Source organism: Rhipicephalus microplus, chromosome 7, assembly GCF_043290135.1.
Source record: "Rhipicephalus microplus isolate Deutch F79 chromosome 7, USDA_Rmic, whole genome shotgun sequence".
NCBI classification, from domain to species: Eukaryota; Metazoa; Arthropoda; class Arachnida; order Ixodida; family Ixodidae; genus Rhipicephalus; species Rhipicephalus microplus.
Window position 1 is genome coordinate 161591219 of NC_134706.1, and position 13568 is coordinate 161604786.

Here is a 13568-nt window from a genome sequence, read left to right on the forward strand (position 1 = left end):
TGTTTTCTCGTTTTCTAACGAATGTAATACCCACATTGTCTCCACTCCGACACTGAAGCAAGTGGTACCATTCCATGGTATAGATTCACATTTGTATACCTAGTTCGGGACTTGATAGAAACACTGGGCTGCGACGCGCGCGCGCGCGCGCACGCACACACACACACACACACACACACACACACGCGCACACGCACACGCAGACGCACACAAACAAACGCACACACACACGCACGTACGCATACACACACACACACACGCACGCATACACACACACACGCACGCACACACACACACGCACACACGCACGCACACACGCACACATACGCGCGCGCACGTACGCAAGCACACACACACACACACACACACACACACACACACACACACACACACACACACGCCCGCATGCACGCACACACGCGCGCACGTACGCACACACACACACACACGCGCACGTACGCACACACACACACACACACGCGCGCACGCACACACACACACACGTGCGCACGTACGCACGCACACACACACATGCACGCACGCACGCACACACACACACACAACACACACGCGCGCATGCACGCACACACACACGCATGCACGCACGCGCACATACACACACACACACACGCGTGCACGTACGCACGCACGCACACACACACACACAAACAAACAAAACGTGGCTGATCCCTCTATGTAGGAATGGGTATAACACGAAAGTAAAAAGTGTCTTATTGTGCATTGTTTCAGCAGCTGCATCACATTGCAATGTAACGTGTTGAAGCAGAAAGCACGCACATAATTAGCTTAAACAGGATGAGCATGGACTAACAACCTTCTCACCCGGACACTCAAAACGCGGTGTTCAAACAAAAAGGAAGACGCACAAATTGAGCGCACAAGTATACACAGGACAATCGTGAAGAGCTGCCGCAATTCTCCCTGGGTCATGTGTCAGCAGCGCGCTCCTTTAGTAAACGCGGCCATGACAACGTGATAAGAGACGTTCGTTCTCAACCAAATCACGAGTCTAATAGGCGCGCGTGTAGGAGAGACCACACTCCATGGAGGCAGCGCCTCGCGGAGGTGACGACCATTAGAGCGCGCCCAACGCAAGCCTGTCGGGCTATCTCGCCACTGAGAACACAAACTCGCTAAAGCTTCGATGCTGTGAGGACTGCCAAACGGTGTGTGGTGAGTTGAGGAACGAGGGACGAGACGGCGGCGTGAGGCCGTGCCGTGGTTGCAGCTTTTACACCTGGACGTGAGCGGAGATGAGGTCGCAGCACCAGCGTCGTGGGCCAGGCCGTTCTGCATTCCTCGTGGCTCGCGCATAACAAGCAACGCGGCTCACTTCTTTAGCGCAGCAGCCAGCCTAAAGTCCCCCCCCCCCCCCCAAAAAAAAAAAAAAAAGTGGACAAGCGCAAATCGCACCCTTTCGCCTCTACCTCCTTTTCCAGCAGCCGCAGCAGTGCCTCTAGAGTGTCCACCGGGAAACTACGAATGCGAAAGCACGCAGGTGCACTGGATTTGCCAGACGCTTGGGCATCTCGGGCACTGTTGCGCCGTGTGTTCATCGAGCGGCCTTGCATCGGGTGCCTCGGGTATGCTGAAAGAGTACGACGGTGGCGTCTGTTCGTGGAGCGAGCGCTCGCACAGAACACCTCGCGAAAGTGGGCAAACAATATGGCGTTTGCGGTACCTTCACAAAAGCTAGTGCGTCATGATGCGGATTTTTAGTACCGCCGAGTTTACACGGACAGCAGTGGCGCTGCTATCGACAGCGTCACCGCTGAGCGCGTCTGCACGCAAAAGGAGGGCTATCGCGTTGTGTATTGCGTGCTTGCGGTGATGTTTTAAATTCGAAGCATTTCTTAGCGAACTTCGGCGACTTTGAGCGTATCTATCTATCTATCTATCTATCTATCTATCTATCTATCTATCTATCTATCTATCTATCTATCTATCTATCTATCTATCTATCTATCTATCTATCTATCTATCTATCTATCTATCTATCTATCTATCTATCTATCTATCTATCTATCTATCTATCTATCTGCCTACGACTTTTAGTTCTCCTGGCCGTTTCAATAACGGTATCAGTACCAAACTTGGTATAGCTAGGTGACGAATGAGGACTTGGGAAAACCGAAACTTGCGCGGTTCTTGCCTCAAAAAAATTGCCCGCAGCTTCCCTCGGGGGAACACTGAGGAGGATGCGGAGCATATAATTGGTTAACGGGGTGTTAAAGTGCAACTTACTTGGGTCGATGGCTAAATTGGTTAACGTGGTTGTGAAATGGGGTGTTAAATTGCGACTTACTTGGGTCGATGGCTAAATTGGTTAACGTGGTTGTAGGAGGGGGTGTTAAATGAGTGAACACGTACACACGTATGCGAAAGGGCGGCGCTGGTCGAAGGGACGTCGATCATTGTGTTTGTGGATTCGTTGGAATTCATTTCACCGCGACCTTGGACGTTGTTGCGTAGCGACGGACCGATCCCACCGAAGCCACCACAGTTGCGAAAGACGGCGACGCCAACACGGCCCCGGAGGCGCCACTGCTTTCAACTCCGCCGGGAAGGTCACCAGCTGTTTGGTAGCGTATGTTTATCAGCTCGCGACTACTTCTGCGCAGAGCTGATAAGACGAGCGGACGAGACGACGGTGAGTTAAACAAGGTTTATGTACAGCATATATACAGAGGCGTTACAATTTCGGCACTGGGGCCGACAGAGACTCGAAGAGCCGAGCTCTCCTCTCTAACACATAGGTCAGCCTTTCGCCTAAGACCGCCGACTCGCATACATGTCGGCCCTCCGACATGGGGTCTCCCCGCTCATAGGAACGCCGATCGCGACGCGCCGCAGGGCTTCTTTTATTTACACCGGGTCCAACCAAAATGTCCAATCAGAAGCGCCGCTGGTCGTCAGGGCAGATTCCGCCAACGGGGGGTCGCCGCGCCATGCGTAAGACCACCAGACACGCGGACGCCGGCTCGCTGTCACGCGCGCAGCTGACTCAACGCACGTGGGCCAGAGATGCACCGCGCGTGTTCACGCCGTCGAGTTGTTCGCGCCAGGCCGACTGCGGGCTGGCCTTGACCCAGATTGCCTTTTTCCGAGGCACGGACGTTTGACGAGGACTCGCTGGCATAACAGCACCCCCGCCGCCAGACAATGCACCGGAAAGACGAGCTGCTTCCACGGGGCACGGATGTCAGGTGCGCTCGTTCGCCAGGTCCCTCCAGGTTCGCCTCCAGGGCCATGGGGAGAATACAGCTCCAGACTGTTCCGGGGACACATCCCATTTTTGACGACGGATCCCAGCTCCACTGGCTTGTCGCCACAACTTGCTGACCAGCTTCACTCGTCTCTTCTGACCATCTTCGGTTTCAGCACTTGTCGATGGTTCTGCAACTTGCCAAGAACGGATCGACAACAGACAACACACGACACACGCAAGTGCCTTCGGTCACCCGACAGAACACCAGACAAAGTATAATACAACATATACCTATCTACGTGTTTATCGGAATTTTGTTCCCTCTACATCAAGAGGCACATGTGGGACAAAAGACTCTTAAAATGACAACTCCAATTTTTTTCCACGTACAACAACGTAACGAATTAGAATACCACAAAGTTGGCCCCTTGAGATCACTCTGAACGAGAGCGCTCAGCCCAGGTCGTGATGAGGTCAAAATTTTGCCCCGAATCGCCAGCCAGAAACCGAAAGGTTGAGAAGTTACTAGCTGGAACGCACTGCTCAATGCACCTGCATTAGCGTTTACCTTTCCTTTATTTTTTTTTGATAGCGAACGTCAAAGTTGCGCTGTGGAGCAACATGCTCCACTTCAGTAACCGGCCACTTTTAGGCGACGATACCTATGCGGCACCAAGAGCGGCTCACACTTTCGACGTTGCACAGGGGAACAACGATACGGCTTGCTACTGATTGACTCCTCACCGCTTAGCTCGATATCGTGTTCGATCACCGTCGTGTCTCCGGGACGGTCCGACAACACATACCCAAACTCGGAAACAATCTTTCTCAGGTCCTCTTTCTCAGGTCCTCCTTCACTTAAGCTAGGCTCTAGGTTTATCTGCTCCCGGATTACTTTCGATCCCCCTTCGATCACCTCACTAGAACTCAAATTTTCTGCTTCCTCTTCCTCTGAAGCCTTCAACAGCTGATTTACGACCGCTTGATGTTGAACATTGGGTTTCATCAAGTTGTAAATTTTGTTCTGCCGCCTTCCTACTTGCACCTCATAGGTTGTATCGCAAGGCTTCGATAATACTTTGGCGGGCCCTTCCCAATCAACCTCAAGCTTGTTCTTTTTGAACGGCTGCAGCAGCATTACCTGACTCCCTACTTCAAAAGCACGCTTCTTCCCCGATTTCTCGTAGTGCTCCTTCGACAGCACTTTTGCCGCGTTTTTCTGGCTTTCCACTCGCGCTTCAATCTGGCTTTCCACTAGCGCTTCAATCGAGAGATCCTCACGCTGCTCTCGATCAACTCTCGGCAGCTCGCTCCAACTTTCCGCTACAGGCGAGAGCGTTGCAACCCTCTCGCTCCGATTCAATGGCGCCATGTCGTCTCCCCCAACGCATACCGCGCCGGCCGCTTCCGCGACGGGCCGCTCGCGTGACTGCTCACATGACTCACGCGGAAAATTTCCTCTCTGAGGTTCCGTCGATCCGCCGACAAGGTCACTTGAGCGTTCACCGCATGGAACCAAGTCGAGCTTCCGCGAAAGCTTTCGCGCTTGCGATCGCGTGAGAGCCATGCAGGCTAAGTTGGGGAAGAACGATTTGCCCCGCTCTTTGAGAAGCTGCTCCGAGTTGTTAGAGAAAAGATAAGGAAAACGATCATTTAGCGCGGCAGACACAGCCGCTTCGGTGCGAAGCTCACCGAACGGGCCTTCAATGACAACCGTGGCGATTGGTAAGCGAACACTCTGCTCCTCGGCGACTTGCCTGATCCACGCGCATTCTCCAGTAAAGTCATCCGGAGACACCAATGAAGGATGGACAACGTCCATGGTTGCCGCTGAGTCTCTAAGTGCTCGGCACGTTTTCTCATTCACCCTAATTTCTTGGAGATACGGCTCCAACAACCGAATGTTTTTTTCTGATTCTCGGATCGTTGCGAAAGCAAACTTTTCCTGACAGTTTCTCGCGATGTGCCCTTCCTTTTTGCAGTTGTAGCAGATTAGCGGCTTCCGTTTGTTTTCCGATTCAAATGCCTGTGTGGTAGAAACCTCACTCGATTTCTCCGCTTCTGTTGGCCCTTCCCCTACACTGTCCTTCGTAAGAGACGGGTCCTTTTTGAAATTACGGTGCGGAACGGGTTTCCGTTGATCAGGTTTCCTTGAAAAGCCCTCTTTCCTTTCATCCTTTTCAACGCGCACTGCCCTGCTATGCAACTTTCGGCGAGCATAATACTCCTCAGCTAACTCAGCTGCCTTATTTAACTGTACTTCCCCAAGTCTGTCCTGCAGCCAAAGTTTGACATCCTCCTCAATGCAGCGGTAGAATTGCTCCAATGCAACGCATTCCACCACTTTATCGCGGTCGTCATAAACCCCTTCGCCCTTGAGCCATTCAATCAAATCGGCTTTAAGACGAAACGCGAAGTCAACGTGTGACTCATTCCCCTTTTCAGCATACCGGAACCTTTGCCTGAAAACCTCGGGTGACAACTTATAACGTCTCAAGAGCACTTCCTTAACCTCGTCATAGCTCTCAAACGCTTCCCTAGACAAGCAAGTTATCGCGTCGGACACTTCGCCGGGAAGAAGAGCTAACAGGTTCTGCGCCCAAAGAGACCGCTCCAAAGCGTTTCGCTCACAGACGTGTTCAAACTTGACGAGATACTTCGCCATGTCCTCGCCTACTACGAACGGTGGCAGTTGGTCACGAATTCTAAAACCGCTGACCTGAATCGTCGGAGAAGCTACGCTAGGCGCCTGCGAACACTGTAGGATTGCCAATTCTAGTCGTTTCATCTCAAGGCGCTCTTGTCTCTCGGCCTCCTCGCGACGTTCGCGCCTTTCAGCTTCTTCACGTTCGCGAGCTTCTACCTCTCGCCTTTCAGCCTCATCACGGCGTGCTTTAATATCCACCCAGGCCTCATCGACTTCCTCAGCCGACACTCCCTCATCCTTCATGATCTCAAGGATCGCTTGCTTTCGTTTCGCACGGCCCAAAGTAATGCCGAGTTCCTCACAAATTTCGATGAGTTCCTTCACTTTAAGGTTCTCCATCGTTCACACTAGCCTCTTGCTGTTTGCCCCTGTTAACAATTTACTTGCCGTACCCACTATAAGTCAACTAGCAAGACGCGCAAGCAATTTTTCACTCTCCCGTGTTTACCCCCTCCGCATTAACTTTGGTTTCAAAGCACTTCGACTTTGCTTGAAACGATCAAAGCTCACTCTAATGCTTCACACAGCCCTTCTCTAAACTACTACAACCTGAGCTAGAGTAGTCTGGTGAACTGAGGGGAAAACATCAGGCACTCACCGCATCGATGTCGCTGACGCCGGCCGATCCCGCAGCTGCCAACCACTGTTGCGTAGCGTATGTTTATCAGCTCGCGACTGCTTCTGCGCAGAGCCGATAAGACGAGCGGACGAGACGACGGTGAGTTAAACAAGGTTTATGTACAGCACATATACAGAGGCGTTACAATTTCGGCACTGGGGCCGACAGAGACTCGAAGAGCCGAGCTTTCCTCTCTAACACATAGGTCAGCCTTTCGCCTAAGACCGCTGACTCGCATACATGTTGGCCCTCCGACATGGGGTCTCCTCGCTCATAGGAACGCCGATCGCGACGCGCCGCAGGGCTTCTTTTATTTACACCGGGTCCAACCAAAATGTCCAATCAGAAGCGCCGCTGGTCGTCAGGGCAGATTCCGCCAATGGGGGGTCGCCGCGCCATGCGTCAGACCACCAGACACGCGGACGCCGGCTCGCTGTCACGCGCGCAGCTGACTCAACGCACGTGGGCCAGAGATGCGCCGCGCGTGTTCACGCCGTCGAGTTGTTCGCGCCAGGCCGACTGCGGGCTGGCCTTGACCCAGATTGCCTTTTTCCGAGGCACGGACGTTTGACGAGGACTCGCTGGCATAACAACGTCGACGCGCCGTACAAACCAACCGACGAGCGGCAACTGAGCGAGCGAGCGCCGACCTTGAGTATATATACAGCGCGACGGCGCATGCACTGTCAGCTGTCGAATGTTCGAGAAGGGGGAGAAGCGCAACGGCGCATGCGCGCGCGTCAGCTGCCGATGTTCTCGAAGTGCGACGGCGCATGCGCGCGCGTCAGCTGCCGATGTTTTCGAAGCGTGACGGCGCATGCGCGCTACATTATACAGCTAGCGAATGTTCGTGAAGAGGAGAAGCGCACGCGGTGTGTAGAGGAGGAAGGGTGCACAGATGGTGGAGGAGTGAAGCGCGCGCGGTGTGTAGAGGAGGAAGGGATGCACAGATGGTGGAAGAAGGAGGAGGAAGCTTGCGGACGGCGCCGCACTACAAGCCTCGAGTATTAGATGCTCCGCATCTAAAACTGCGTCGTGTAGTTTTCCTCCTCGTTAGGCGTGGGCCGTCGACGCATAGCAGAAGGCGAGCGGTGGCGTGGAGAGGGCGAGCGAAGACGTCCCGACCGAGAGTGGTGGTCGTCCTGATAACAGGCTGGCATGGAGTGGAGAAACCGTATTGCTCGTTGTAGTCAAGCGGGAAGAAGGGCTCACGGCGGTTTTCGTCGGTGTGCGTCCGGCGGCGGCAACACCTTGCGACGTCCCGGGTTTTGAAATGCGTAAAATATCGGGCGATTGTCGAGGGTGCGCCACGGGTTGGCGGTGTTAGTGCTAGTTCAGTGGACTAACAGGTGGGGGATAGCTCGCGCGAGGTGGAACGGAGGTGCAGGCGCTTGCGAGTTGGCATGGCTGCAGCCGCGGCCTCGTCGAGTGAAGCAGCCACAAGATTATGCTCGCGAGCAGCTGGTAGGGCGTCAGCGACCTCTCCTTGAATGACGCCACGGAGAGACGACGGTAAAGCTGTGGTAGGTTCTGATGTGAAGGGCACCAAGGAAAGCTGTCGTACGACTTCTTTGCGGAAAAATGCTTTTATTTCGGCTATTAGTGACGCTTGGTCATGACCATTGGTCACACTAGAAAGTGATGCCGAATCGTGCGCTGAAGGGCGTCTTGTCAGAGCTCGCTGCTTCCGCAATTCATCGTAGCTTTGGCACAGGCTGATTACGTCGTTAACCGTGGTCGGGCTTTTCGCCAAGAGCATTTGAAAAGCGTCGTCGTCGATTCCTTTGAGAATGTGCTTACATTTTTCAGCTTCCGTCATTGCGGCGTTCGTGCGTCTGCACAAATCGACGCCGTCTTCTATGTAACTAGTGGAGGTTTCACCCCTTTCTTGTGCACGTGTGCGTAAACGCTGCTCGGCACGAAGTTTTCGGACGGCAAGTCGATTGAAGACTGCTACAACCGACGTTTTGAATTGCGGCCACGTTCGGACGTCTGTCTCGTGGTTTCTAAGCCAAAAGCTGGCAACACCCGCGAGATAGAACGAAACGCGTGTCAACTTGTCTGCGTCCGTCCATCTGTTTAAAGCGCTCACCCGTTCGAAAGTCGAGAGCCACTCTTCAACGTCGTTGTCATCTGTTCCACTAAAGATTGGAGGCTCCCGCTGAGGAACACTGCCTGGACAGGTGGCCGGAAGAGATGGAAGCGTCTGCTGATCGGCGTCCGGCATAGCAGAAGGTAGCCGTCGAGAACGGAGTTCCAGGATAGTAGCGGGAAGGTGTAAGGGACGGTACCCCGCACCTCCACCAAATGTAAAGGAGATTTATTGAGCGGGAAGGTTGTTGTTAGTAAGGCGATGCACCAGCCGCCATTCATTAGCTTGAGCCTCAGCTGCACGCTTGATGCCCTCTTTTGTATATATATATATATATATATATATATATATATATATATATATATATATATATATATATATATATATATATATATATATATATATATATATATATATATATATATATATATATATATATATATAAGGGAAAGAAGTGTATACCTAAAGGCTCGTTTTTCCGTATTTTAACACAATATTAATGAGATATAACAGACAGTAATGCCAAGGAATGTACAGGGGAAGTTATTAAAGCCAATGGAATGTAAATAAGAAGAAAGAAATGTGGATAAAAAAATTACCAACTGTGAGCAGGAATCGAACCTACGACCTTCGAATTACGCGTTCGAATTACGCGTTCGAGCATCGAACGCGTAATTCGAAGGTCGTAGGTTCGATTCCTGCTCACAGTTGGTAATTTTTTCATCCACTTTTCTTTCTTCTTATTTACATTCCATTGGCTTTAATAACTTCCCCTGTACATTCCTTGGCATTACTGTCTGTTATATCTCATATATATATGTATATATGTATATGTATATATGTGACGCTATGATGAATGGGAGACGTGGCCTGGCTCATACGCCATGTTTATTCTGATCTGCACTTCTTCCTTCTCGACCTCTACTAACCATCACTTCATACGTCACACGATTCCCCCTCCCCTCGAAAGCTGGCACTGGTTACAAACTACAACAAATTGAAAACAAAATAAACAAAATAATGGCCAAATTTGCAGTTTCACGTCCCGACGGAGTTCCACAATCTCACTAAATCTTCAAGGCCGTGGGAGCAGTCTGGTGAACGCAGGAGCTCTGGTGGGCGAGGCTGATGGTTGCGTCCTGGACAACACAAGAATGCTTTGGACGTGGAGATGGCAGAAATCGTAGCCGGCATTCTTGTGAAGAACAAACGAGGCTCAAACACCTTGCAGAATGGACAGTTCAGATATCGTAGGCATCGAATTCTTCGTCGTGGCACAGGTCGTGCAGGCAGCTTGCGTGCGCGTTGATCGAGGTTGATTGGGCGCTGCCTGTGTTTCTGCCGAGTACAAGGGGTGCTTTTGTGGCTTTTGGAAATTTTTCTATGGCGATGTCGCAGATGGTTTGATGGAAGGCACATTCTTGATATTTGGTGGAGAATGTATCCACCACGATGGGCCTTTTTGCAATCTTCTTCAAGCCTTAAGAGTGCACTCGATGAAGTTTTGTTTCGCCATTGACAATGTTGAAGTATTCGTTGACGTTGTAATTTCTTCGTTTCGTCAACTTGCTTGTGGTGTGACATTGATCGTGTTGCGCCAGGATTCTTAGCGAGTCCTCCGCAGGCTTCTACGACGCCAACCAATGCAACTGTTTCCGGCGCAAGATAATGTGACGGGTTTGATGCACTTGAATCTTCTGTATTTATAAACCGTTCATTGTTGGTCGTTGCCTGAAGCGTACTTATGTCATCAGAAGTCGCACCTGCGGTTTCACTTTCATTATATGCAGTGAGGTTGTATACTGGATTCACGTCGCTTCGATCTTGTGATTGATGAACACTCGACGCTTCTGCAGAACACTTTTCTTCACAAAATGGTGATTGTGAATGCTTCTGTCTCTGTGGAACTGCTGAACTGAATACTTTGAACAAATGAGATTCCTGTGAACATTCGTTGTCTGGGTTGGTTTTGTGCGGATTTACTAACTCGTCGTGCGTAAATGCCGTCACGCGTCCGAAGCCGTGTGGGCCATGTGTGCGACACGAAGCATCAAGTGATTCGGGTTGTTCAGTAATACCTGAAGTATTATGGTGCCGTAAATACATCGGAAATGCCGATTTATTTGCCCGTGAAAAATCCACCCGTAAGTCCAGTCTTTTGGCAAAATGGTCTACATTCCTATCGGTTTACGGTGGCATTACCTTCCCTGCTGTGACGTGCAAGTCCCTAGTTGGTGTTGTAATGCGTGAAGACTGATTTTCACTCTTTGAGCCATCTTGGCGTTGTTTGGTATTTTCCCCATGTGTCAGCTGGTCTACCATAAACAAGGCGTCCTTATCACACGAATAGCGACCGTTAGGAGCCTTTGAAGAGCTGCGTCGTAGAAAACCAGGTGGTGGACCATGTATGCGAGACGAAGCCTGAAAGGCATCAGTAGGGTGTGCGACGTCTCGTGTCGTATGTTGGTGCCACGACTTTGAAAATGCCGACTTTCGTGAAGAGAAACCTGGTGGAACGCCACGTTTCTTGAGAAATAAGCGTGGACTGTGACGGCCGAGTGTGGTTGTATGCAGATGGTGTGTAATGAGGAAGTCTTGGTCATAGTCATTAAAACGGGTAATCATCTCGTCTTTGATTTTTTTCCATGACTCATCGTTCTCGAATATGTGAATTAGGTAAAATTTGAATGCCTCACCGGAGATGTAGTCAGTGAAGTTGATGATTATCTCCCGTTCCGACCAGGATGCAGCGGCGGCGTGGAGCTCGAATAGGTTGAACCAGTCCTGTACGGGTCCGTCGTCCGCTGATCCGGTGTACTTGGGGATGTCGAGGTCAGTCGATGGTTCTGTCATGGTGCTGGTCGTTGTCCTTCTAGGCGATGATTCGGTAGTCAATGTATGGTCAAGGTCCAGCGACAAGTTAAAGAGGCAAGCACTATCCAAGCCAAGAAGTAAGTTGCTCTTCATGCCTTGTAGAACATGAGCCTGAATTTCTCTTGTCACTTTTCCTATCCGTACCTTTAGATTAACGCGACCCAAAGTTTTGGTAGATGATGTGACTTGTTGAACTGAGATGCATGAATTCCTCATTATTTGCAGGTGAAGTGCCTTCAGCACTGCTTCGTTGATACAGGTAATCGTAGCTCCGGTATCAAGTGTAGCGCTGACAGGGTACCCGTTAATGAGGGCATCAAACTGAATTAAATGAACTCTGGGTCGCCCTGCTCGTTTCCCTGGTTGGTGGAGAGGGCGGAAATGCTTGCGCGTCGTGGGCATTCATTATGCCAGTGCATCTTTCGGGGTAAGTCATCCATCGCGCAGTGTTTGCACTCACGCACGGGTGTTCGTACCGGGGAATTACGTGGACGCTGACTAGTTCTGTCACTTGTTACGTTAATCTGTGTATTTCGAGCTGGTGGAAAGTGATGCAACTTCATTCTCTGCATGGTTGACTCTACACGAAGTGCAGCTGTAAGCCATGCCTCTGGTGTAGACGAGGTAAGCCCAGCAAGCGCCATCTCCATATGCGCAGGAAGGCCGTCGATGAGCCCTGATATAAGGTGCGTGTCCTTTAAGTCGGCGAGGCGTCCGAGAGACATTTTTTCATTATAGTATTCCTGCAAGCTCTGGCCTGTTCGCAACCGGCAATGAATGAATTGGCGAAAAGGATCCGTGACGCCGCTCGTAAAGCGTCCCTTCATGCGTTCACATAAGCTCTCCCAAGACGCGTCTGTGTCGAAAACCTCGGTGAGAAACCATCGGAAAGCCTCACCTTCAAGGTAATCGGAGAAGTAGCACAGCTTGTCTCGCTCCGTCCATGCTGCGGCCGCAGTCCTCACCTCAAAGAGTCGGAGCCACTTGTCAAAGGGAACGTCCGTAGATGCTCCCGAGTACTTCGGGATGTTGATGACTTTCTTGGATGTGGCCATGATGAAGGGCACGGTAGATCCTGTCGACTAGTGTGACGCTATGATGAATGGGAGACGTGGCCTGGCTCATACGCCATGTTTATTCTGATCTGCACTTCTTCCTTCTCGACCTCTACTAACCATCACTTCATACGTCACACACACACACACACACACACACACACACACACACACACACACACACACACACACACACACACACACACACACACACACACACACACACACACACACACACACACACACACACACACACACACACACACACACACACACACACATATATATATATATATATATATATATATATATATATCTATAGCGCAGTTTACTCTAACTTCCCAAGGCGGGGACATGGCAGTAATGATGGGCACGTTTCCACTCAGATCTCTTGTTAACCATCTGCAGCGAGCCCTTACACGTGGTGGTTGAGCGTGTGTCAGTTCATGAGAATGAGAGTAGTCTATACACAATACGCTGATAACTTGGACCATAACTACTCAGACGCAGACCCCACAGCTGCATATACCTGAATATTTATGGGGTTTTTTACGAGCGGGAGCATTTAATAAATCTTATTTTAAATAAATGAATAAATAAATAAGTAAGTAAATAAATAAATAAATAAATAAATAAATAAATAAATAAATAAATTGTAGCAAAGCCTGTGAACAGTGGGTCGTCCTCTACAGTGCCTTCTAGTGGGTCGCTCTCTTCGGAAGAAGAAGAGCAGATCGGGCAGACTGACTGAGCGCACGGGATTACCGACGACGACAGGCCACGTGGAAAAAAAACTTTCGTATAATCAGTGTCCACGTAATTGTTCCGATTACAAGTTTTATTCAGCCAAATTTACGCGCACAGTTTCCTCAGCTAAAGACGAATTTGATAGAAATCATTATGACTATCTTTTAAACCTTAACAACAAAAGTGCCCTGTTTATGTTACTCAGATCGCGTAAAATTCTGCCATCTTCAACCAATGCAGTCTGT

The 13568-nt window shown here is 50.5% G+C and overlaps 1 protein-coding gene across 1 annotated transcript in view; it reads right to left on the reverse strand.

Annotated features, from left to right (window-relative positions):
- The window catches only part of LOC119180028 (sodium-coupled monocarboxylate transporter 1-like), a 335015-nt gene that overhangs the window by 130584 nt on the left and 190863 nt on the right, over window positions 1–13568 (reverse strand). The gene's annotated exons all lie outside the window — the stretch shown is intronic.